Source organism: Dromiciops gliroides, chromosome 6 (genome assembly GCF_019393635.1).
Source record: "Dromiciops gliroides isolate mDroGli1 chromosome 6, mDroGli1.pri, whole genome shotgun sequence".
In the NCBI taxonomy this organism is placed as follows: Eukaryota; Metazoa; Chordata; class Mammalia; order Microbiotheria; family Microbiotheriidae; genus Dromiciops; species Dromiciops gliroides.
Genome location: NC_057866.1, coordinates 163027356 through 163054622, shown reverse-complemented (window position 1 = coordinate 163054622; position 27267 = coordinate 163027356).

Sequence of the window (27267 nt, the reverse complement as noted above, 5' to 3'; positions counted from 1 at the left end):
ATGGATGGATGGATAGATAGATAGATGATAGATTAGATAGATAGATAGATAGATAGATAGATAGATAGATAGATAGATAATAAGTATACATAGTCTCATTGGCAGGTAAATATGATAATAATAGCTACCATTTGATATATATGTTTATATAAATATAAAGTATCATATTAAATGGTAGCTATAATTATTATATTTACCTACCTGTAAATGTATCATTCCTACAAAATGATCTGACACAAATAACAAAGTAAAGCTATTGCCTTATTCTGTATAAGCTCTATAAAGACTCTGTCATCAATCTGTTTCCAAGAATTATGTGATGGATTGATAGCCTCAATGCAACATTGGTATGAATTACTTTACACAATCTTATATAATCTTTGGGTTAGTCCAGTTCTGGATCTCAAGAAAACAGAAATCCAACTCCACATTCTATTGCTAACTTCTAGGTTTGTTGATGACATTTCAGATGACCAGTGTTAAATGCCTACAGAAATAGAGGAATTAATCAGCTTCTCCAGGCCACCTAAATGTTGGCTAGTCTTGATCTCTGAGAGGTGGAGCAGTGCACTGAATCACAGCATTTCAGACTGAGAAGCGACCTCAGCAGGCATCTAACCCAAACTATAGCTGAAAAAGAATGCCTTCTACAACAGAGCCAGCAAGTAGTCATCCAGCTTTTGTTTTATAACCTCCAGGGACAGGGAATCCCTTATCTGCCAAGGTAACCCAATCCATTTGCAAATAGTTCTATTTTTTTTTTATTTTACTTTGTTTTTCATTTTAAAATATTTTTTCAAATATCAAAGTTTTTTCTCCCTCCCACCTTAATATACACATACAAAAATATGTACACATGCACACATGCAGAAACTTACACCTAGCAGAAAAAAAAAATTACAAAACCCATATGTCATCTAAACTTAGCCAAGCAAAACAAATTCCTATGTCGTCTATATCCAAAAGTGTGTTTCTCATTCTGCATGTTAGAGTGTCTTCTTTCTGTCAGGAGGGTGGTTGACATTCTTCATCATCAGTTCTCTGGCACGAATGATCATTGGATTGATCAGATTTCTTAAGTCTTTCAGAATCGATTGTTTTTACAGTATTGATGTTATAGATAAATTGTTCTCTTGGCTTTGCTGACTTCACTCTGCATCAATTCATACAAGTCTTCTTGGGTTTCTCTGAAGCTGTCTTTTTCTCCATTTCTTATGGCACACATGTATTCTATGGCTGAACAAATTACAGAGTGTAAATGATAACTCTAATTATTATGGATTTTTTCCTAGCATCAAGGCTAAATTTGTCTCCTTGAAACTTCCATCCACAGTTCCTAGTTCTGACCTTACTATAAGATAATGAAATCATTTTCTGTAATGCACAAATATTTCTAGTCATCAAAGAAATAGGCGAGCCAGGAATATCTACTCAAGATGGTTTTCTTTCTATAATGGATATTATACTGACATCTCAAAAATAAGCGAGCTACATGTCTGCTTTTCTATATAGATCAAATTGATTTAAAAGAAATAAGTGAAGATATTCAGACATTATATTTGACAAAGTCACTTTAATTTAGGGGCCAAGGGTCATGGAGAGAATTTGAGGTATCTGTGAACTTGAATGGGGAAAAAAACCACAACTTTATTTTCATTTGTCTCTAACTGAAATTTAGCATCTCTTTCAGTTATTTAAAAATGCTATTCTAAAAAGTGTCCATAGGTTTCACCAACTGAAAGGGGGAGGGGTCCCATCACCCAAAAAAAGATTCAGAACCCCTGGACTGGTTCCATAATCAGAAAAACAAAACAAACAAATCATAGGACCCCAAAGTGAACTATTGGGCCATTTGTACCAACCTTGTCATCTAATTGATTGTCCATATCCAAGTGAGTCATGGATGGTAACTGGGGATCCAACATGAAGCAATGGAAAGAAAATCATTCTAGGAGATAGGAGATCTGTGTTCCACTTCCATGTCTGCTACTAACTAGCTAAAGGACCTTGGGCAAATCATTTAACCTCTACAACTCTCTGTTTTCTCATCTATCAAATAGACTTAAAACCAATTCTACCTACCTCCAAGGATTGTTGTAAGGATCAAATGAGATCAGAGCAGTAGGAAAATACTTTGAAAAACTATGAAGGTTTCCTCAAATATAGGACATATGAGTAGTAGGGGAGGTAGTCTCCCCTTCATGATTTAAAATAGACCCACAGTACCAAAGCCCTGAGAAGAGTTAGATAACAGGAAATTAAGGCAACCACTGTCCTCAACACTACACAACACACACACACACATTTCAAACAAACCTGGTAAAATATGTCTCTCTCAAGCTTCTCTCCTGAATGCAACAGGGGGTGAAATGATGATCCTGGAGAAATAAAGAACCTGAGATCAATACCTGCCCTACACCTGGCTATGTCCACATGGCATTGACTTCAGGCAAATAAATTATTCTTCCAGTGCCAATTAAAAAAAAGACAACTTTGATATCATCTATGGGAGGGCTCCCTTCCTGTGACTCTGACATCACCTAAATTCTTGAATTTAAGGCAAAGAGATTTTCTCCAAATGTCAAATTGATGTAGGAGGCAAAAAGGGGTTAAGAGAAAAACCTAAGACCCAAGCTTTAATTCAGATATTAGCTCCAAAAAGGAGTCAGACCCCAGTTAATAGATAACTTATGCTAGGTTCTCTTACCCACAGAAATCAGTACCCATAACTGGACCATAAAGGGTCAGGTCAAATAACAATAAGACATAAGACAAGGCTATAGAAATTCTCATGAAAAATGGAGATATTTTGAAATTAGCCATGGGAATCATAAAAGAGACATGTGCAGAAAAGGCCAAATTTGTCCCCAGATTCACCATATGATGTGTAAACCCAAAAAAACACACCTCGGGGGTTAGGACCCTAGGAACTCCAAATTAGGATGAGCCCTCCCCTCTAACACCCCAAGGTGGAGAATATTATAGTGAGTAGGACAGACCCTCCCTTGTACTTTCCCAAGGTGGAGATTATTATAATGAGACTGATAAATCAATTTATCCATACTATAAATATAACTGTCTTTTCTTTTACTATTAAAGAAATAACTTTCCACTCTTCTGGTTCTCTCCCTGTGGTCACTCACAGCATTGTAATAAAACTTGGGAAACTGAGTCACTGAGTCTTGTAATTCTTTTGGGACGACTCACCATCAATCGGACCCCAAATTTCTGCCCACATCAAAATGATAGCAGGAGTACAGCATACTTGGAGCAGCTCAGATACTAAGAAAGCACCAAGGACACCTACCCACAAGGAGCTTTTGAAAAGAAAGGAGGGGAGGAAGAGTGGTAGGAAAAAAATGGAAGAGAATTGATGGTCTTCTTGGAATGTTCCCAGGTTCAAATAGTAGGTTCTAGAAGATTGCCTCCTGGGTGTGGTGAAGTAATTTACCTTCCTAGATTGCTTATCAATCCGGGCTTATCAGGGTACAGTTTATGGGCCACAGATAATTGACTCCCCACCCCCTGGACCAATTTGTCATCTGGTTCAGCTGGAGCACAGCTAATCTGAATACGAAGCCCCCTCTGAAGACAAATGGAGGCTGACACACAGATCTGTTTCATGCATGGCAGTGCTGAGCCTAGGCCAGAATTCAACCCAGAAGACAAACTTATCAGAAAGGAAGCCAGCTGTCCTGGTCCAGGAGGCTGATTTTTTTAAGCCAGAGACCTTGCACAAAGTCTCTTATTATCAGAGCAATGCAAGCTCATTTTATTATCTCTGGTTACCCCCTGGATATTCAAATACAAATGGTCCTATCCTTCAATCTAATTTGGTGGTTATCTATGTAAATGTGCCCATGGGTTTATTTGAATGGGCCCATCATCTAAATCCAGAATGATGATGCTCTCCTGGCAGAGATCTTCTTAAATGAAGGATGGAATGAATTCTGATACATTTTCTAAGTGCTTAAAATGACTTAATTTTTTTAAAAGGGGTCTGGCTGCATTTCCAGTCTATTGGGAAAGAGTTGGACTGGGGGGAGTATTATGATTCAGCCTGTTAAAAAAAAAATGTAACTATTTTAGGGCTGGTATGAGAAAGACCTTTTAGAACCTAGGAGTGGGGAATTCTCCTTCACTTAAACATGATTAGATACTGACTCCTCTGGGGAAAATCTGAATCTTAGAGCAGTCAGAACAACCCCCAAAAAAGCTTGCTTAAATTTTCAAATAAATTAGAGGGATTCAGAGGTACCAAGTATTTGATGTATTTGATTTAGTGGCCCTCGTTTCTGTTTGACTTTGTCACCACTGATCTAAGGGACAGTAAAGAAGAGAAGAAAGTATGATTTAGTTAGAAAGGTGCCTGGTTTAGGATCAGGACACCTTGCTTTGAATCCCAGATCCACTACTTACTGCCTAATGACCTTGGTAAGTAATTTAAATTCTTTAGCCTCAGTTTTCTCATCTGAAAAATGAGATGATTGGATTAGTGACATCTAAGCATCTCTCTTTATGATCTAAGTCTATGAACCAGTCACCTGGGAAGGGTGGCTTGCAGGGTCCTACAGAAGATCGATATGCCTTGTTGAGGTTCATAATACTATCCATACTCCATTAAGTCAGACAGTCATGGGGAAGATACTCCGGAGATTCACAAGCAGGAGGTGACATATGCCTGGAGATACGCCCTGGCAAGAGCATGTATGGCTGCCAGTAGCCATAGCTACTGAAGATCAGGAAAAGGAACTTATTATCACCAAAGTCATTGACTCTGTTAAGGGGTCCAACATCAGAAACTGACATTTTTATCAATAGAAATTATATTTTTTGTTTTGTTTTGTTTTGTTTTTAAGTGAGGCAATTGGGGTTAAGTGACTTGCCCAGGGTCACACAGCTAGTAAGTGTTAAGTGTCTGAGGCCGGATTTGAACTCAGGTACTCCTGACTCTATGGCTGGTGCTCTATCCACTGCGCCACCTAGCTGCCCCAAGAAATTATATTTTTAAAAGACATATTTCCATCTGCTTTGTCCTTGTACCCTAAAGATGGTGGGACTTTTAAAAGTAAACTCCTTGAGAATAAGAACCATGGTTTGTTTTTTCTTTTCTTGGTTGTTTGCTTCTTCTTTTTTGCCTGTTTTTTGTATCCTCCAAGCTTAGCATAGTGTCTGGCACCTAGTAACCACTGATAATAAATGCTTATCCATTCATTGACTGGCCTATAATTGTTGTTACCTCCCTTAGACTGTAAACTCCTTCAAAACAAAGGAGTGGGGGCAGCTAGGTGGCGCAGTGGATAGAGCACCTGCCCTGGAGTCAGGAGTACCTGAGTTCAACTCTGGCCTCAGACACTTAACACTTACTAGCTGTGTGACCCTGGGCAAGTCACTTAACCCCAATTGCCTCACTAAAAAAAAAAAAAAATTATTTCCTAAAAATAAAGGACTGTCCTACTTTTCTGTTAATATCACCATTACTTTGCACATATTAAATGAGTAGTAAATACTACATCCATCCATCCATCCATTCATTTATCTGGGTTATTCTGCCTGAAAGGATTTAGGGAGATGGAACAAGTACTAATTAAGTGCCTACTATGTGTCAGGCTCTGTGCTAAAGTTTTACCACAGGGGTGACCCTGTGCTCTTTATACAGCCTGCCTATTTTCAGCAAAATGAAAAGGCTTTAAGGGCAGCTTTTGATAGACTATATATCTACCATCTAAAGACTGCCCCAGCTAAATGTAAAGAGGTTCACAGCTGAGGTTTGGCCATTAGGGTTTAGTTTGGTTTGGGTTTTTTTTTTAAGAGATAGTTAAGGGAGAGAGAGTGAGAGCGAGAGAATGATGAAAGTAGTCATGATAATTTTGTAACTGATAAATATAAATCTTGATTTTCATGAATTAACTTTGAAGCTTGTCTCCCTCCTCTTACCAAATGGTGGTAGACTACAGGTGCAGAAGGAAGCATTTGTGGACAAAGATAGGAAATTTGTCAGCTGGTTTTGTTGTGTAGGAAGATAGACCATCTCCACTTGGGTCATTATTGCCATTTCCTCCCCAGTAGATAATTGAACTCTTTTTTTGGCACCACTGGGCTCATTAAGGCCAGCTTTGGCCTTATGTTGTCCTGATCCCAGCCTTGACTGTATATCATGGCCATTTCCACATCATACCCTGCCACCTCTTTCCTGCAATTTCCTGTTTTATAGGCTGTCTTTTCCCCATTAGAGTGTAAGTTTCATGAGGGCAGGAATTATCTTGCTTGCCTGTATTCATATCTACAGCATTTAACACAGTGCCTGGAACATAATAAATATTTAATGTTTGATTTTTCTATCAGTCTATCATTCTATAATTGTTCATTGCTATCAGAGAGAGAGCATTGGGAAGTGAAATTTAAAAGAAAAAAATCAAGGCATTTCTTTTGTCTTGGACAAAATTACCCAATATTCCTAGCCACGAGGTCAAGGTTCTCTCTCAAAAAAAAAATGTATTTTAGGTTCCCTGTGATCTGGTCATCCTGTGTGGTACTAATCCCTATTTTTTCAAATGAGTTACTGAATGCCAACCATATAGCTTTCTCAGAAGCTCTGCTATCTTCCTAGAATAAGAGCTCCCTACCCCAATCTCTTTGTCCCACCAGCATAGAAATCATTGAATGGAAAACAAAGAATTCATCAATGATATATTTGGTGGTCCTAGGATATATCTATTACATTCTCCCACTGACTACCCTGACCACTGTCTGCTCTGACTGTTCTCACTCCCCATCTGAGAGAATCCACCATCCACCACAACCTCCATCAAGCCTTACTTAAGACTTCAGAACTGGCAATTTTTCAATGTGGCTTGCCACCAATTTTGAACTTTTAAAGTGGCTCATGCCACAGGAAGGTTAGATACCACAGCCCTGTGGCAGCCAAATTACCCAGATCAGGCAGGAGGTACATTTATATTCTTGCCCCTTTCTTTGAGATGTGTTTTCAGTCCCTACCCCCATTTTAAAGGAGGTAGCATTTTAATACTGCTTCATGAACAAAGTAGATGCTATAAAATGTGCAGGTACCATTCATTTCTATTCCCTACGGACATAGCAATTGTACCTAATGAGGTGTTACTGAACTCAGGTGATACTTCTCTTTTCAAAAGTCCTTCTACCATCATCAGCACTTCTTTCCAGTAAAGTCTGTTGCTGAAGTGAACGAACTCATTAAATTCTGAGTTGATATAGAAGTTACTTGTTTCAGAGCACAGCCACTAACCATCTCCCAGATTTCAATACAAGACAGGGGTCCTTGAAATCAGTCCCTCGAAATTAACTTAGAAAGGGATTGGATGTTTCAGACTTTCAGATTTACTGGGTCATGGAGCACCAAAAGTAGGGTAGGGCAACAAGAGCTTTAATTCAGAAAGTTGAATTTAGAGGATATTCACAACACTTGAAGTCTTTCAGCAATCCAGAAACAACAAAACTTCCCATGTAGTTTTCAGGAATAATTAATTCCAGTAAGAAGCTACAAGACAATCAAGTTCTCCCCACACCCCAGCTGAACTTCTCCCTAGCTGTCCTCTCTACCTTTGGCTAGAAGCCTTCCCAGGGGCATTTATTTCAATGTCCTGCATTGAAAGTTGACATAAGGGTACATTTCATGCTTTTTACCCCAGGAGAGGTACCATCTGGGACACAAACATAGTTATAACTTTGGGATATGATTGTGGGAAGAGCTGCCTAAAATTAAAAGGGAAAATAAACAATTTCAGTTTTATAGGTGTGCTTTTCACAATATTAAAATGTGAAGTATATGTATGCCTATATTTACATTATATGTACATATATATATACACATATATACATACACAGAAATGCATTTTTCTTTTTCTGGCATCATTATATGATAGAGTTGCACTTACTGGGCTTACTTTAGATATTGCCAAATTTGAAAAAAAAGCCTACAATTTAATTTTTGTCATCTTTCTCCCTAAGCTCATTGTAACATTACTTTTGGACTACCTTAAGAAGAAAATGGGAGCTATTATGATCTAGACTCAGGGGTCAGGAGACTTAGGTTTGAATTCTAGCTTCCTGTATTTATTGCTATGTGACCCTGGGCACACAAAACTTCTTTGGAAGATCTCTTAACTTTTCAGTGCTTAAGTTTCCTTATCTAGAAAATGAGCATAACTTGCATTTCCTATCTCACTGAGTTATGAGAAAGGCATTTTAAAGACTTAAAATGCTATAGAAATGTGATTTTATTTTTGTTACAGTAGTCAAAGAGGTCATCTCAGGTTTTCTTAGTTGGAAAGAACAAAGGGAAAACTAAAAGGGGGGAAAAGCAAATGTGGTTTGCCACTCATGGAAAATTACCCACTGATCCAGCATCATGAGCATAAGCCCCACTTGCTTTGTGGAGGTCATTCAACCTTTTTTTTTTCAAGTGACTTGCCCAGGGTCACACAGCTAGTAAGTGTCAAGTGTCTCGGGTCGTATTTGAACTCAGGTCCTCCCGAATCCAGAGCCAGTGCTTTATCCACCTAGCTGCCCACTGAGGTCATTCAATCTTAACTTGTATTCTTGACCTAATAAAAAGAAAAGTCACTCTCTCAAAGGCTAAATCAAGTATTCTTAACCTTTTCTGTTAAAAAAAAAATCCATTTGGCAAAATGAAGAGAACTATTGACCCTATGAGTAATGTTTTCAATTGCATAAAACACACATGATTAAAATATTTCTATTGAAATAATTATCAAAGCATGTTTAAATATGTGTTGTAATATATCTAGCAACAGGTCTCATAATTATAATTATTTCAAAGGAGTGATGAAGATAAATGTTATTTCAAGATATCTATAACAACTACAATGTAATATGAAAATAGCTGTGATCTCTATGGTGACAAAGTCATAGGTACTCTGAATACTACTGCAGTTCATTGCCTAAATTTATAATTAAAGGAAATGATAAGTTTTAGTTATAGATTTGTAAAGAAAAATATGCAAATTTTTGACCCCTTGGGGACCTTTAGACCGAAGGTCAAAGATTCCTGCTCTAAAATAAACACCAAACTCATGATACTGAGGGAAAAGGGAATCATAACAAGCATCCTATTACACGGATTGCCAGTGTAGGCAGGGGCTAATCATGATCTGAACAGCATCTGATAGTCATAGTGCCAAACTGCAAAGGAACCCAGACCCAAGACATTTCTAGGATTCCCCAGAAATGAAGCCAAGCTTCCAGAAGATATGAAGGAATCAACCTTGATCTGGGGGTCTGCTCTGAGAAAGTCAGCACCTACATTCTAAGAAACAATGCCCCTCCCCATCCCTTCCACAGCATTCATGTTCAATTTCTTCTTTCCATCTATAAAACTTTGACACTTTCCATATAAACTGCAAATGGTTCATTTTCTGAGCTGTTAGCTTTCAGCACATAGCCACTGGCCATGAAGCCAGTAGACAGCTACCAAAACTGAAGAAACTCAGGACATCAAGACACACCCAGGCTTCTAAGCAAAAACCAATGTTTCCAGACAGGCTTTGAGAAAACAATGATTTACCCAACACTATGTCTTCAAGTCATGCAATCTCCCCAAATTGGTCAAATCTATTTTTAATGATTTCCAAAGAAGGTCATGGCACTGCCTTCCAGTCTGACTCAATCTATTCCAAAGTCACCTTTAAACACATTCAAGAAAAATGCTATTTTCACAGGTATTCCTCAGATTTAAAAAATGAGAAATGCATTTTTCATCTCTCCCCACCAAACCCCATAGATGGAGAACCGTTACCATAGGAGAAGAAAGATCTTGTCTTCTTGAATTCCCTAGCTATTAGAGTAATAATTTACTAAATGACATTTTAATTTCTCCCCCAAAGTGTAAGATATTTTGCAAAGTCAAAAAATGGTAGGATTCACTTGCTGAGACACTTATGTTTGGCATTAAATTGACCAGAGTCTCTTTTACCTCTCAGTCTAAGAAGAGAATCTTGGGGGTGGAACATCAAAACAGATAGCAGGATTTTAAAAGTTCCATTAGTTGGGTGGGGTTGGAAAGAATGATGGAAGACATCTAGGGGGTAAGTCAAGAAAATCAGCCACAGCAAAGGGACCAGTTTATTAGAACTTCTAGTGTTTTTCTTATCCACTTTCCCAGGGACTGATTTTTATTATCAAGGCCCAACTTAAAACCATACAGTGCATGCACATGTGTACTTGTGGGGGGTGTTTCAAAGCACAAGAAAACAGTATATATTTGGTCACCAAAGTGAATCTTTCAGAGAAGGCAATTTTGAGTGTGATGGAAAGCAAATACAGGCTTGCAAAAGCCACAGTTACTTTGTAGGTTGCCAATCTCTGTTATTCCATAAACAGCTGCTCTGGAGGTTGGCTGAGGACTTATTTAACTTATTTAGCAAATCAATTAGCCAAAGACATTGGGGCTAGTGAGGAATGTCACTCAAGCATAAAAATATTTAAAAAAACATTTCTAGCTTTTTTTGTATTTCTAGCAGGAAAAAAAAATAGTAACAACCCATATTCCCGTTTACCCAGACTAAAAGACTATAGTAGCCCAGAAAGGAAATAGCTTAATGGGGTTTTCTTGGATGAGTTTATAACCAAAGAAGACACTGGCATTTTGACTAAACAAAGGCTGTTAGCCACAATCCAAATAGTTCTTGGGGAAATTAATGTCCAACATTAATTAATATTCCATAAAGACAATTTTTAGAAGACATATTTTGTTGGGATGTTTTGTTTTGTTTTGGAAAATAGTTCTAAGAAATCCTATATATAGTATAAATCCTAGGTGACTGAATTATATGTTGTAGAATATTGAGTGCTGGACCTGGAATCAAGAAGACCCTGTTTCAAATTCTGCCTTAATTACTCCCTACCTGTATGATCTCAGGCAAATTATTTAACCTCTCTGACCCTCAGTTTCCTCATCTGTAAAATGAGGATGATTATTCCTGCATTATCTACCTCATAAGATTATTGTGAGGCTCAAAAGGGATAAAATACAAAACTGCTTTGCAAACTATAAAGTACCAAAGATTTAACTTTAAATGTTGTTGATTATTATATAGCCTAGGTGTGGCCTAAACACAGGCTCTTGAGTAATCCTCAAGGGACAGCCTGGACTCCGGAAGAAGGAGTCAAGAAGACATGTGTTTGAATCTTTTCTCTGGAACTTACCAGTTGGATGACCCTAGGGAAAAATGAGTTAACATCTCTGAGCCTCAATTTCCTTATCTATAAATTGGGAATAATAATAACCCCCACCTCACATGGTTGTTGGGAGGGTCTCTTGAGAAAATGTATGTGAAACACTTGCAAACATAAAGTGCTATATTGTAATCTTGTTTTGATGTGGTTTGTTCTGAATTAAATAAGAACAGGCTATAGGCTTGTATTTGATTTGAGAGAAGGGATTTAGATAAGGAGTTCTTAACCTTTCATGTATCATGGAAATCTTTAGCATTCTGGTGAAGGCTAAGAACCCCTTCTAAGAATAATGCAAAGGGAGGGCAGAGCCAAGATGGTGGAGGAAAGGCAGTAAAGGCTTAGAATTCCTGACACAATTGCCCCCCCAAAAACTCCAAACATAGCCAGAAAACAACTCCTGGAGCAGTAGAACACACACAAAGATGGCTGACATTATTTTCCAGCCAAAGACACCTTGGAAGTTCGGCAGAATGGGGAGCTGAGCTGGGAGTGGAATTCAGCCCTGCAATCATGCCAACACAGATCCAGCCCCAAGCAGACTGTGCCAGAGAAACACCCCTGAGCCTCTGAATCAGTGCTGGAATCTTCTGGAACTAAGCTCACAGTCTGGTGAGAGGGCTGAACAGCTGACCAGAGGAGTCTACTGGAGTGTATGCAGGAGCTAAGGGAGAATTTGGATGTCCTACCCCAGCAGGGAACCAGAACGAAACCTTGAGCAGTGGCAGCCCAGGTGGCGGAGGGGTGCAGGCTCATCAAAGCTACAAACCAGTGCACATAAAGTTTTGCCACCTGGTTGATTGGCAAGTTGGCCTGGGGTTATCTACAGACCAGAGAAAAGTCCAGGCTAGTGAAATAATTGTCCCTCATTAAATCATAACACCTGTGACCCCCTGAAGCTTAGGACAGTATATGCTGGAAGCAGGACTGCACACTTAGAAGGAGTTAAAAGTCAAGTGAAAGATGGGCAGGATGACCAGGCAGAGAAAATTGCAAACCATAGATAGCTTCTTTAGTAACAAGGAAGATCAAGGTGCACCCTCAGAAGAGGATAGCAACATCAGGGCCCCTACATCTAAAGCTTGCAAAAAAACATAAATTGGTCTTAGGCCATAGAGTCTCTCAAAAAAGGACTTTGAATAGAAAGTCAGAGAGGTAGAATAAAAAGTGGAAAGAGAAATGAGGGTGATAAAGGAAAGACATGAGAAAAAGTTAATAGCTTAAAAAGCCAAATGGAAAAGCTCTCTGATGAAAATAATTGCCTAAGAATTAGAATTGAACAAATGGAAGCTAGTAACTTTATGAGAAACCAAGACACAATAAAGCAAATCCAAATGAATAAAAAAATAGAGGGCAATGTGAAATACCTTGGGAAAAACTGCTGACCTGGAAAACAGATCCAGGAGAGATAATTTGAAAGTTATTGGACTACCTAAAACCCATGATCAAGGAAAGAGCTTAGACATCATCTTCCAAGAAATTGTCTGGGGAAATTGCCCTGATATTCTAGAAGCAGAAAGTAAAATAGAAATTGAAAGAATCCACTGATCACCTCCTGAAAGAGATCCCAAAAGGAAAACTTCCAGGAATATTATAGCCAAATTCCAGAGCTCCCAGGTCAAGAAGAAAATACTGCAATTAGCCAGAAAGAAGCAATTCAAATACTGTGGAGCCATGACAAGGATAGCATAGGATCTAGTAGCTTCTACATTAAAGGATCAGATGGCATGGAATATGATATTCCAAAGGGCAAAGGAATTGGGATTACAACCAAAACTCACCTACCCATCAAAACTGATTATAATCTTTCAGGGGAAGAAATGGGACTTCAATGAAAAAGAGGACTTTCAGGTATTTGTGATGAAAAGACCTGAACTGAATAGAAGGCTAGACTTTCAAATGCAAGACCCTAGAGAAACATAAAAAGATAAACAGGATAAAGAAATCATGAGAGATTTTTAAAAGGTTAAACTGTTTACATTCCTACATGGGAAAATGGTATGTCTAAATCATAAGAGCCTTCTGAATATTAGGGCAAATGATGGGAATAAATTTAGACAGAGGGCACAGGGGGGAATTTTTTATGAAGGGATGATACCTGTAAAGCACTATTTTTATTTCCCTTTTCTTTTTTTGGGGGGGGGGGGTGTTAGGGTTGATGAGTGTCTTATGTCTAAGGCTGGATTTGGGCTCAGGTCCTCCTGGGCCCAGGGTGGGTGCTTTGTCCACTGTGTCACCTAGCTGCCCCAGGATGACATCTTTGGGGTAAAATTGAGGGGGGAGAGGAATACACTGGGGGAGAGGATAAGGGAGTGGCAGAATGGGGTGAAATCTCACATGAAAGAAGCAGGAAAGGGTTTATAGAGTTGAGGGGGAGGGGGGAGATGGGGGGGCATGTGGGGAAGTGAAGGATCCTTACACATATCAGAATTAGCTCAAAGACCTTAATCTCATCAGAGTGGGCTCAAGGAGGGAATAACATACACACCCAATTGTGCGGAATAATTTATCTAACCTTGCAGGAAAGTAGGAGGGGAAGGGGATAAGGAAGGAAGGGTGAAAGAAGGAGCAGTCAGAAGCAAAACACTTTTGAGGAGGAATAGGATAAAAGAAGATAGAAAATAAATATCATGGTAAGGGAATAGGATGGAGGGAAACAGTTATGATGTTTGACTATAACAGCAAAACATATGGTACCTACTTTGCTGGGCTATTGTGAAGAAAATTCTTTGTAAAGTTTAAGGTACTATATAAAAGTTATGATGAACAGGATGCTATCAGAAAAACCTGGAAAAATCTACATGAACTGAAGCAGAGTGAAATTTACTGTATACAAAATGACAGCAATAGTGTAAGATAATCTGTTGTGAAGGACATGGCTATTTTCAGCAATGATCCAATATAACTCTGAAGGACTTATGAAAATTGAAATCCATCTACAGATAGTTCCTTGATCTGAAGTTTTGTTTTTGTCTGTTTTCTTTAACAACCTGGCTAATATGGAGATGTTTTGCATGACTACTCATGTATTACTTATATTGAATTACTTGAGTTCTTGGGGGTGGGGCGTGGGGAGGGAATGAGAAAGAGAAGTTAGACTAATTCATTGTTGGTGGAGCTGTGAACTGATCCAGCCATTCTGGAGAGCAATTTGGAATTATGCCCAAAGGGCGATAAAGCTGTGCATACCCTTTGACCCAGCAATTACACTTTTAGGTCTTTTTCCCAAAGAAATCATGGAAAGGGGAAAGGGACCCACATGTACAAAAATATTTATAGCTGCTCTTTACATGGTAGCAAGGAATTGGAAGTTGAGGGGGTGCCCATCAATTGGGGAATGGCTGGACAAGTTGTGGTATATGAATACAATGGAATACTATTGTGCTATAAGAAATGATGAGCAGGAGGAGTTCAGAGAAACCTGGAGGGTCTTACGTGAGCTGATGATGAGTGAGATGAGCAGAACCAGAAGAACATTGTACACAGTATCATCAGCATTGAGTGCTGACCTACTGTGATGGACTATATTCTTCTCACCAATGCAATGGTACAGAAGAGTTCCAGGGAACTCATGATAGAAGAGGATCTCCAAATCCAAGAAAAAAAAAAAAAAAGAACTGTGGAGTATAGATGCTGATTGAACCATACTATTTCTTTTGTTTTGGGTGCTATTGTTTTTTTTTCTATTTTGAGGTTTTGCATTACTGCTCTGATTTTTTCTCTTATAACAGGATTAATGCAGAAATAGGATTAATGTTATTATGGGTATATATATATATGTGTGTGTGTGTGTGTGTATATATGTATATAGATATATAGATATAAAGATATAACCTATATCAGATTACCTGCTGTCTAGGGGAGGGGGGAGGGAGGGGAGGGAGGGAGAAAAATCTGAAATTGTAAAGCTTGTATAAACAAAATTTGAGAACTATCTTTACATGTAACGGAAAAAAAATAAAATACCTTATATGCAAAAAAAAAAAGAGAGAAGTTAGAACACAAAATTTTTTAAAATTGATGTCAAAATTTGTTTTTACATGTAATTTGGAAAATAAAATTCTATATTAAAAAGAATAATGCAAAAAATTAAAAGCATAAATAAGATACAATGGATCACAAAATAAATAAATTATATTAAAATACAATTACATATTTATTAAGTTCACAGATCCCAGGTTAAGAACCACTGTTCTAAATATTTTCCTGTTTATTCTTCTTACATTATTAAATGTAAAATTGATAATCCATCTGAGCTCAGTATTATATGAACTATAAATTGTTAATTGTCTTATTTTTTTTTTTTGCAGGGCAATGGGGGTTAAGTGACTTGCCCAGGGTCACACAGCTAGTAAGTGTCAAGTGTCTGAGGCCGGATTTGAACTCAGGTACTCCTGAATCCAGGGCCGGTGCTTTATCCACTGCGCCACCTAGCCGCCCCCTAATCGTCTTATTTTAGTCTAATAATGTATCCATTTTATACTACATTTTACCATAGACAAACCATTTCACAATGTGAAGGAAGCAATGTAATTATTATTATTCTCATTTCATAGATGAGGAAACTGAGTCTCTATGTTATTAAACAATGTTTCCAAGGTCACAAATAACCAGTGATGGGAATAAACAAGGACCCAAGCATCCTGACTCCTAGTCTTTCTACTCTGTCATATACTTTGGTTATAAGAATATAAGCTCATAAGAAATGCCATAATTAGACCAGTGGTCTACCTAGCTAGGAATCTACCTGTTTCTGACAACAATACCAAGGGACAGCTATATCTTGAAAGAATATGGGAATTGCCTTCTAAAGCATTGATCAAAAACATTTAGGTGAGTAGTGTTAACATGACAATGCTCCATCATGTAATTAGGTATCTATTGTTGTGGATTTATCTAACTCCTCCCTGAATTTATTCATATTATCATACTAGATAACTTTGCAGAGCAACTGATTTAGTGTCACATGACTAAACACAATAAAATTTGATTTGGTCTGGTTTTGCCTAAAACTACACATGTCAATAGATACAGGGATCACCTAGTGTTAGTAATTTAAGAGTTAGTAAACAAATTCCTGGTCATTGTATCCATACTTTGGAAAATCTAATAAAATTGAATAACCTTCATACATATTTATGTATACACCTATGTAGTATATATGTATGTGTGTATAAACCAATATATACACATATGTAGATATATGTGTGTATATATATATAATTCCAATATTCATCTTTTCAGATTTGAAAGACTTGATAATTTTTTAAATATAGAGTGCCAAGCTTAAAGTCAGGAAGACCTTAACTTAGTTCAGATATGATCTCTGGCACGTACTAGTCAAATGACTTTGGGCAAGTCACGTAACATTTATTTACTTCAGTTTCTTCATCTGTAAAATTAGAATAATAATAGTACCTATTTCCCAATGTTGTTGTGAAGATCTAGTGAAATATTAATTGTAAAGCACTTAGCATAGTGCTTTAGCCTGACACATAGTAAACACTATATAAATAATATAATCATCATCATTATATGGAAACTACCTAATCACTTCAATCATTTTGTTGACCTTATTTAGATGCTTCCAAGCTTTGTTAAGTCTTTCTTTTTCTTTCTAAATTTTAAAAGTTATTTATTTTTAATGTTCATTTTATTAAATTTTTGAGTTCCAAATTCTCTCCCTCCCTTCTAGCCTTCCCCCATCCATTAAGAAGGCAAGCAATATATCAATTATACATGTGGTCATGCAAAACCTATTTCTATATTAGCGTTGTTGCAAAATAAATAAGCAAGAAACATAAAGAAAATGAAAAAAGTATGCTGCAATCTGCACTCAGTTCATCTATTCTCTCTCTGGAGGTGGATAGCATTTTTTTTGTCTTGGGTCCTCTGAAATTGTCTTGGGTCATTGTCTTGATCAGAGTTGCTAAGTCTTTCATAGTTGGTTGTCCTTCCAATACTGCTGTTACTGTGTGCAATATTCTCCTGATTCTGGTCACTTCACTTTGTATCAGTTCATATAAGTCTTCCCAGGTTTTCATGAAACCATCCTATTTATCATTTCTTATAACACTATACTATTCCATGGACAGCAGTTCTTTTTTATGGTGGCAAATAATTGGAAATTGAAGGGATGTCCATCATTTGGGAATGGCTAAAAAAGTTGTGGTATATTATTGTGGTGGAATACTATTGTGCTATAAGAAATAATAAGTGCAAAGTACAGTTAAAATGCAAATTAAAGTGAGAAGAATCAGAAGAACACTGTAGGGGCAGCTAGGTGGCCCAGTGGATAAAGCACCGGCCCTGGATTCAGGAGGACCTGAGTTCAAATCCAGCCTCAGACACTTGACACTTACTAGCTGTGTGACCCTGGGCAAGTCACTTAACCCCCAGTGCCCCGTGCAAAAAAAAAAATTTTTTAAAAAGAACACTGTACCCAGTAACAGCAATGTTGTAATGACAATCAAATATGACAGACTTAACTACTCTGATCAAGACAAGGATCCAAGACAATTCCAAAAAACCAATGATGAAAAATGCTATGCACCCACAGAGAGAACTGATGAACTCTGTAGATTCAAAGATGCATTTTTTTTTACTTTCTCTATTGGGGGGGGGGGGTGTTGCATGTATTTTCTTTTTTATATCAAATACTTTGCCTTCTTAAGGAGAGGGGAAGAGCAAGAAAGAGGGAAAGAATTTGCAACTCAAAATGTTTAAAATGTAATGTTAATTTGTTTTCATATAATTGGAAAATATTTAATGAAGTGAAAATATATTTAATTTTTTCTAAATAGCTAGCCCTCTTCCGTACCAAAAAAGTGAGCACAATGCAATTTAAGTTTAATTTATCAATATTTTTTCTATCACTTTCTTGTTGTTGTTGTTGCTTGTCCTTTGTTCTAAAAGGGGGCCATGACATTGGGGAGGTTTTGTCATGACTTGCAATGAATTGGATTTAAGTGAGGCAGGACTGTGCAAAGTTACAAACCTTGCTCTTTTGAGTCCAGACCATCAACAAAACAATAAATTAAATCTTGATTTGTAGAGTTTTCCAATTCCCGAGATATAAATGGTAACAGTGAAAATTTAACAATCAGTTCTCTAAACCCTAATCCTCTTCAAGCTGGCTCCAACACACTCCTGCCTATAGTTCACCATCTTTCTTCTGAGAGAAGTGAGGCATGTTTCACTCTCGGTCTTCTTAAGTCAAGATTGGTCCCTGCCTTTATCAGAGCCTTGGTGGCTTTAGTGTAATTTCCATTTACATTATTGTGGTCATTATGAAAATTGTTCTCCTGGTTCTACTCACTTGTAGCTGCATTAGTTCATACAAGTCTTCTCAAGTTTCCCTGAATTTTCCTATTCATCATTTCTTACTGCACAATTTGAGTACATTCACATATCACAATTTGTTTGGCCATTCATCAATTGATGAGCACCAACTTTATCTCTAGTTCTTAGCTGTCACAAAGAGTTCCTGTTTACTTCCTAAACCGAAGGTTGGGCTTTATGGAGGAAATCTGGAAAATGCATTAAATGGTATTTAGTTTGTGTCCATTTTTAGGTGACTGGTGGTACAGTGAATAGAGTTTTGGAGTTGGACCTAAACTTAAATCTGGCTGCAAACATTCACTGGCTGCACAACCCTGGGAAAGTCATATAATTGTTCCGTACCTCAGGTTCCCCAACTGTAAAATGGGGCTAATAATAGTACTTCCCTCCCAGGGTTGTCATAAGGATTAAATGAGAATTTTTTAAGTACTTTGCAAACCTTAAAGAATTACATAAATGCTAGCTATCAGTATTGTACATATTTTATATATGCATACGACTGTCCATGTTTTTACCCCAAAATAATATAATATCCCATTCTATCTCCAATACCTAGCATGATACATGCACACAGTAAGCAATTAAATTTTGATTGATTGACTGATTGATAGGGACCATGGTCTTCACATTGCCTGAAATATTAGTTGGGTTCAATAAAAAGAAAATCAAAATGACAGTCATGTTAAATTCAATAATACTGTAATACTTGAAAGATCTGTGATTTTTCCCATTATTGCTGCTGCCTCCCCTGCTTCAGACCACAATCTCTCTTTGAGTTATTACATGATTTTCATGAGTTTTTCTGCTCCCTCCCCAAAAATGTTTATCATCCCACAATCAAATTTCTGGATATAAGCCTTTCTGACTTGATCTGGATTTTTTTTAACAATAAGCATATAGTCTATAGGTTCACACTCAATAATTCCATTTTTATTTTTATTTTTTACCACACCTGAAGTTTCATAAGCATAAGGAACCCCGAAGGAGGAATTTCCTCTATCAATTAAGGTTGACCCTTTCTCTACAACACAGTCTTGGAGACTTGCTTACAGCACTGAAAAGTTGAACGACAACATCCAATTAGTGTCAGAGGCAAGCTTTGAACCCAGGTCTTCCTGACTCCAAGGTCAGCTCTCAATCCACTAAACCACATTGTCTCTCATTTTTAAATGAAATCATGCTCAATACTGTAATAATATAAATATTAAATTATATTCAGGTTTTTAAAAGAAAAGTCATGCTAATATGATAAGGACCAGTTGCCCCCAGAGTTCATCTAACTAGGGTCTCAGCACTAATACTAAAAGCTAAAATGATCTTCACATTTTGGTCGGGATTCCCATATTTACATATATTTCATTTCCTTTCAGTTTTTACATCACTAATGCAAATGCCATGAAACTACTTCATAGCATAAAAAATTTGGGAATTGGGGTGACTGTTACATATAAAAATTCCTCTCCCACAAAAGTTGTATGTCCAAATAGCCAGTGGGTGGTGTAGCGGAGGGGGGGGGGGCGCGTGGCTTCATCTTCTAACTCTGGGCATTTTCCCTTACTGTTCACCTGGAGCTCCTTCTCTCCTCATCTCAGCCTCCTGGTCTCCATTTTGTCTTAGCTGAAGTCCCACCTTCTGACAGAAGCTTTGCAGTCCTCCTTAATCTTAGTATCTTCCTGCTAGGATGATTCCCAATTTATCCTATGTATATTTTGTTTGTGCAGAATTGCTTACATGTCGAATACCCCATTACACTGTGAATTCTTTGATAGGAGGAATTGGTTTTTGCCTTTCTTTGTATCCCTGGCACTAGCTTGCAAAGTGCCTGACACATAGGAGGTGCTTAATAAATACAAGTTGACCGAATGATTGCTGCAGCAGATATCTGAGGAAATTTACCAGGTCAGAGAAGACCAAATCCATGCCAGTGTATCCAGCAACAACAAATCCCTTCCTTTTCTGGGTTCTATGTTTCCAGTGGTCTGTCTTTCCAACAGAGTTGTCTTATAATCCCATGTCCTATCTCAGGAACAACTGATATCAGGTGAAGGGAGGGATGAGGGGAAAGAGAAGGAAAGGGGAGGTATTGATGTATTTGCTGCTTTACAGGATCAACAATAGCATCCATGTTCTTGTGGAGGTTCTCCAATAATTGTTTCTGAAATTGATTTGGAAATGGAAGTGACTGAGTTAATTTGCCAATGAGCAATTGTATCTTTGTTAGATATGTGATACCAGAAAACAGCTGGGGTAGCCTAGGGGAGCTTTCTAAAGATCCATAAAGTGCTGCCAATAATAGATCTTGCAGATCAGTCTCATACATCAAAACAATTTTGCAAACCAGTCAATGATGGGGAGAATTTCTTATAGCGTGAATAATAATTGCAAGGCCCCTCTTCTGTGAACATCCTAACCTATTCAATTCCATTTTCAACTCAATTAAACTTGCCAAACATTTATCAAAAACCTAAACAGTATGACAGGAATGATCAAGGAGGGACAGCTGCTAGAACTAATCCTAGTCTGAGGTCATTACTAATAAACCTGCTCCTTCCTTCCTGGGTAGTGTTCTCTTCACAGAGGTTTAAGGGTAGCCAGTATAAGGTCAAGTATAGTAATAGTCTAATTTTGTGCTTTTTTTCTTTTTTTAATGCGGGACCTCTTTTGTTCCCCAAATAATTAATAAAGAAAGAACATGAATAAATTTGCAGATTTTTTTTAGGTGAATTAACCTATTAGTCTAACATTATTGGCCCATAAAAATATGAGTTCTTTGAGGGTAGCAGGGACTCCATTTTTGCCTTTCTTTGTATTCCCAATGCTTAGCATAGTGTCTGGCTCGTCGTTGGCATTTAATAAATGTCTGTTGACTGACTAAGCCTCACCCAAGCACCATCCAACTCATGAGTATTGTTATATCTTATTTCTTTGAGTTTTAATACTCAGCATTCTGAAGGATTTCATGAATAACACTCCACGAGTCTTGCCTTACTTGTTCCTACCCCCAAACTCTGATGGCTTTGGAGGGTTCTGTCTCAGTTGTGATTCTGAAACACATATTTGCTATTTTATTAATTTATTCAATCAGTTATTGAACAAATAAAATCAAGGGAAGGGGAAGGGAATAAGCACTTATAAAGCACCTACTGTATGTCAGGCACTGTGCTAAGTGCTTCCCAAATATTACTTCATTTGATCCTCACAACAGCCACATGAGGTAGTTGAGATTATGATCCCCATTTTAAAATTGGAATAACTGAGGAAGACAGAAGTTAAGTGCCTTGCTCAGGATTACACAGCTAGTAAGTATGTGAGGCCAGATTTGAATTTAGGTGGTACAGTGCGTAAGAGCATTGGGCCTGGAGTCAAGGAAGACTCCTCTTTGTGAATTCAAATTCAGCCTCAAATACTTACTATCTATGTGACCCTGGACAAGTCCCTTAACCTAATTTGCCTCAGTTTCCTCATCTGTAAAATGAGCTGGAGAAGGAAATGGCAAACCACTCCATTATCTTTCCTGAGAAAACCCCAAATTGGGGCATGGAGAGTAGGTGATGACTGAAAAATGATTCAATAACAACAAATTTCTCAACTCTAGGCTCAACACTCTATTCCCTGTACTGCCTAGCTGTCTCTTATCAGAATATTTGGGGCCTTGCTTCAAACTAGGGAACCCATGGAACTGCTATTTTTGTTCCTCAGGCAATCTGGATATTTGTCTCCTTTAGAGAGTTCAAGTTGAGTCTGATATTTTTAGGGCCATACTAAACTCCATTATAGCAGGCCATTACTTTGGACATCATCTCAATTTGGAGGCTCTGTTGCCCAGGATGGTCCCAAATAAATCTATCACCAAATCCTTTGTATTTTTCCACATGCTGATAACTCCTCCCAATAAGATCTAACTCCCTAGATGGGGTTAGGTTTAAATCATCCTCTGAAAGTATGCTACTAGGGGGCATACCACTGAAAAAGGACAAGAGAGATTGGTAGACAACAGCACTTGTTTTTAAAGCCCAGGAGTTCTAGAAGACTACCAAATCAACATGAGTTGACAAAATGAAATGAGAACAAAAAATAAAAATAAAAAACTTAATGCACTCTTGGGCTATGGTATTAAAAGGATTAAAGGATAATAGGATTATATATTTCAATCTGGAAGAGACCTTTGAAGTCATTAAGTCCAACATCTTCCTTTACAGATGAGGAAACTGAGGCACAGAGTGATTGACTTGCCCAAGACCACTGAGGAAGGATTTGAACTCAGACTCTCAGGTCTCCAAGACCATTAGGATGTTCAGAATGAAGAAGTGATAGTCTTTCCATACTCTGCCCCAGACAGACCATGTCTGGAATATGTTATGGCCACAGGATGAGATGCATGGTACGGGCCTGGTAAGGACATCCACACAAAAGAATCATGAGACAATTCTTCATGGAATATATACAAGCGGAACAGATTCTGATAGATTTTACCCATTCACTTCAAGCTGCCTCTCTGGACTGCATCACCTCCCCAACAGCAACCTTGATTTCCCAGGAGGTAGTCCCAAATTGCTAAAAGTCATCAAATGGAGGTTAAATGAACACAAAAGAATCCCTACTCTCAGGAAGCTTACTTTCTAATGGGAGAAACAAAAAGGAAAGAGAGAGTAATAGAGAGATCCAAAGATATATAGCATAAAGATATGCATCTATATACACATGTATATAGCATAAATAGAATGTGAAAAAATAGTAACATGCAAAATAGTTAAGCACAAGGTAGTTTGGGAGAGAGGGCACTAATAGTTTGAGGGGTAGGACAGGATTAGGAAAGATTTAATGTAAAGGATGAAATCAGTTCAACAAGCATTGTGTTTTCCTTGTTTGGGCCGTTATTGGTTTTATAGGATGTTTGGTTCTCTGATAGGCCTCTCCTTATGACAACATATGGGCCCTGTGGAGTCTGAAGCCCATTCTACACCCCAGAAAACCTCTCCTGACTTCAGTGGGAGTTTTGAACCTCAAGGGGATCACAACAAAACCAGTTTAGATGAGAAGGAAAACTTGCTCTTGTCTCTGTACTCAATCACTTCCAAGATTCTCCCAACATGACCCTAGAGAGAGAAAATTTTCATTTTTCATACTGTCTGCAGAGAAGTGAATTTAGAAAGTTCACAGAAATCTGTTTAATCATTTGGTGATATAGCAGCATTCCAGAAAGCAATAAGTGGGTTTTTTTTCCAGCAAAAGATTTTGCCAGAATTTTTGTGTGCAAAAAAAAAAATACATGTAGTTTGATTTTTTTTATTTCAAACTTGGCATTTGTAGGCCTCCAGTAAGGCATGTGTGCTTTACAAGCTTGGGGTAAAAAAAAATTAATTGCTTTAGAAATGAATGTTAACAGTGCCTGTGAACAGACCTGTATGCTGGGGTAGAAATGCACAGACCTCCTCTTCCCACAAACTTCCAAGACAGAAGTAAATGCAGTATAGCTGTGATTAAAAAAAAACCTCCCCCACTTACCAGAGTACCCCCAGGCAAGAGAAAGGGTGCCACTTTTAAATGTTTCTACCAATAATTTGATCCCTCATTAAACCCCCAGTAACAACCAGAATTAGTCATAGAAATTCTATTCATTTACGATATTCCTCCTCTCTTTCTTCCGAGTGCCTCATCATTTAACAGGTTGATAAAATGAGAGTGATGAGGATGTCATTAATACACATGTACTTATGTATTTAAGAGTGGAATTCATACTAGGGAGGATTTCCTTCTCATACAGCAGCTCCCAGACATCTCAATGACTAAAACAGATATGAGATGAAGGCAGGAGGTATTTAACAAGCACATGAATTTTGGGGGAAATCTCTAGTTCAATGAAATATGTATATTTAATAAAACTATTTGTATAAATGAATATAATTTTAACAGTATCTTTAACATATTAATGTAAAGACGTATAAGCATTTGTGCTAAGAAAATTGAATTAAATTACAAATCTGAATATCCCTTAGGGCTCCACTGGCTTTACTCAATACATGATAGAGGGGAGAGAGAGATAGTCTTGTCTGGCAGAAAGCCAACCCAAGGGCAAGATCTCCAATTGGACCACTGATCTATCCCCCAGAAGAAATAAAGGCTGTCTTTTATGCACCTTCACTATATCCTTCCCACCATTTTTGGCCTCTTTACATAATGTTGAGTTGCTACTTTCTTTTCTAATAGCCTGCTCCTCAGCATTAAAATAGAGTTGGAGACAACCCCCCCACCCCCACCTTTTCTGCATTCTAAGATGTGTATCAGATACGATGGTCATTAGGGATATAATCCCTTTCTAAGAGATGAATCATTTTTGAATCAAGAAGATACAATTCTCTTAACCATAGAAAACTAATGTCTCAATCCAATCACATGACCCACTGCTTTTCCCCTCTTCTTAGATCTTTCACCTTGAGGATAAGAAAGAGAATGTTATTTTGTCTCCATTCTAAATACCTACATGGTGATTGGCAATCTATGGCAAACTCTAACAGCAGTAGTGTCAAAGTTAACAAAATAAGCACAAACTTCTAAAACTGTGATGCTTAAAGGTTAGTGAATTTCAATAAAATGTATTCCATTTTCTGACCAACACCCACATAAATGCTCTAAATTATAAGAAAATTTACAAATAAAAAATTGGAGGGGCAAAGGCATGAGAACCACCCAACGCTAAATTACAGAATGAACATAAATTACTCATCTTTAAGAAGCCAAACAAGGGCCTATCTTGTTTATAGGTTTAAATTGCTATGTTGTAGTATGACATCATTAAAGATGACTAAATCCCTCAGTCTTATTTCAGTCTAAGAGGCATATACCTGGGACATCCACTTAACTACATAATTTTGATTCTATTATTCCACAAATACTTGGGTGGCTAATCTGTTTCTTTCCCTACCATCCATTAAGTTTTATTAGGTCATGAGAAGCTACAGGAAAACCTTTGGGGAAGAAAATCCATAACTGGCTTCTGGTAGTATTCCAATCTCCATTTTGTCTCTAGGCTAGCAAAAAGAGCAATGATAATGTCTTTTCAGAGGCAAATTGGTGTGGATTTTCCCTTTTAGCAGAACTTTAGACTCTACAGGAGTATTTTGGTGTGCTTATTTAAAGAACAGCTAGATTTCCTGCCAAATAGCTCTCCATGAAAGACATATGTAAATATAGCAGAGTAAACGAGATAATTCTATTTCATTTGAAAACACTTTCTTAATTACGTGAACTTGGTTGAAAGGATATGAACTACTCTCTGTTTAGTTTGGTGAAAAGGTTGGCTGTTTATGATGTAGTCCAAGCCAGAAATTGTGTATTATATTAATATTGAATGTTAAAAAATTAAATTCTCTTTCCTTGTCTCTTCATAAAGGAAAAATGCTAATTAAAATTTGATTACCAAAAAGTTCTCATTGGCACTAAGTACTGCAATTTTATTTTATTTCTAATAGGCCAGAATTTACATTTGCAATGTTCAAGTTTTGAACTATTAGAACAGTGAATTTAAAATAGTCTATTGTTTTAATGTGCAGTTAGATTCCAGTTGAATTCAATATGGGTTGAGTTCCTACTATGTTCAAGACATTATGCAAACAACCAGCCTTATTTACATTAAAATTCAGTCTTTTGGAAGAAAATGGTCCAGACTTCAATGGTAAGAGTATGCCTAATCAAGTATATAATTCCATTTCTCCTCTCATTTCATATATATATTATATTGTGTGTGTGATATGTATATATATATATATATATATACAAACATAAAGTGTCAGTGTGTGTATGTATAGATGTTATATGTGTGTAGATGTGTGTGTGTGTGTAGATGTTATAAAGAAGCTATGGGGGCAGCTAGGTGGTACAGTGGATAGAGCACCAGTCCTGGAGTCAGGAGGACCTGAGTTCAAATCTAACCTCAGACATTTGACATTTACTAGCTGTGTGACCCTGGGCAAGCCACTTAACCCCAATTGCCTCACGAAAGAAAGAAAGAAGGAAGGAAGGAAAGAAAGAAAGAAAGGAAGGAAGGAAGAAAGGAAGAAAGAAAGAAAGAAAGAAGCTATGAACTATGATACTACCTAATACCTCTGGAATCAAATGCAAAATTCTATGCCTAGCATTTAAAATCTTTCACAATCTGGCTCCAGACTACCTTTCCAGGTTTATTTCAAATAATGTCCTCCCATACATTCTCCATTCCAACAAAAGTTGTCTAATTACTATTGTCTAAACTTAGCATCTCATCTCCTACCTCAGTGCCTTTGCATAATCAGTCCCTCACTCCTGTCATGCACCCCTTCCTCACATCTGCCTCAGCAGCCCTAGCTTTCTTTGAGTTTCTGTTCATATTCCATCTCCTACACAAATACTTTGCTGACCCCCTTAGTTGCTTGGGCTTGATCCCTATGTACTTTGCATAATCATATTCCTACTTAGCTGTTTACAAGGGGTATCATCCCAGTAGAATGGAAGCTCTGTTTTTTGGTTGATCTTTCTATTCTCAGCTCCTGGTACAATATCTTGCATACAATAGCTACTTAATAAATGCTTGTCAGATTGAATTGGCTTATATACCCTTGGCACTAAAACACATCCTGTACATATTGCTTTTACATTATAAAAATGATTGCGCATCATTTATTTGAACTTCACGTCAGATCTTAATAATAACCAATATTG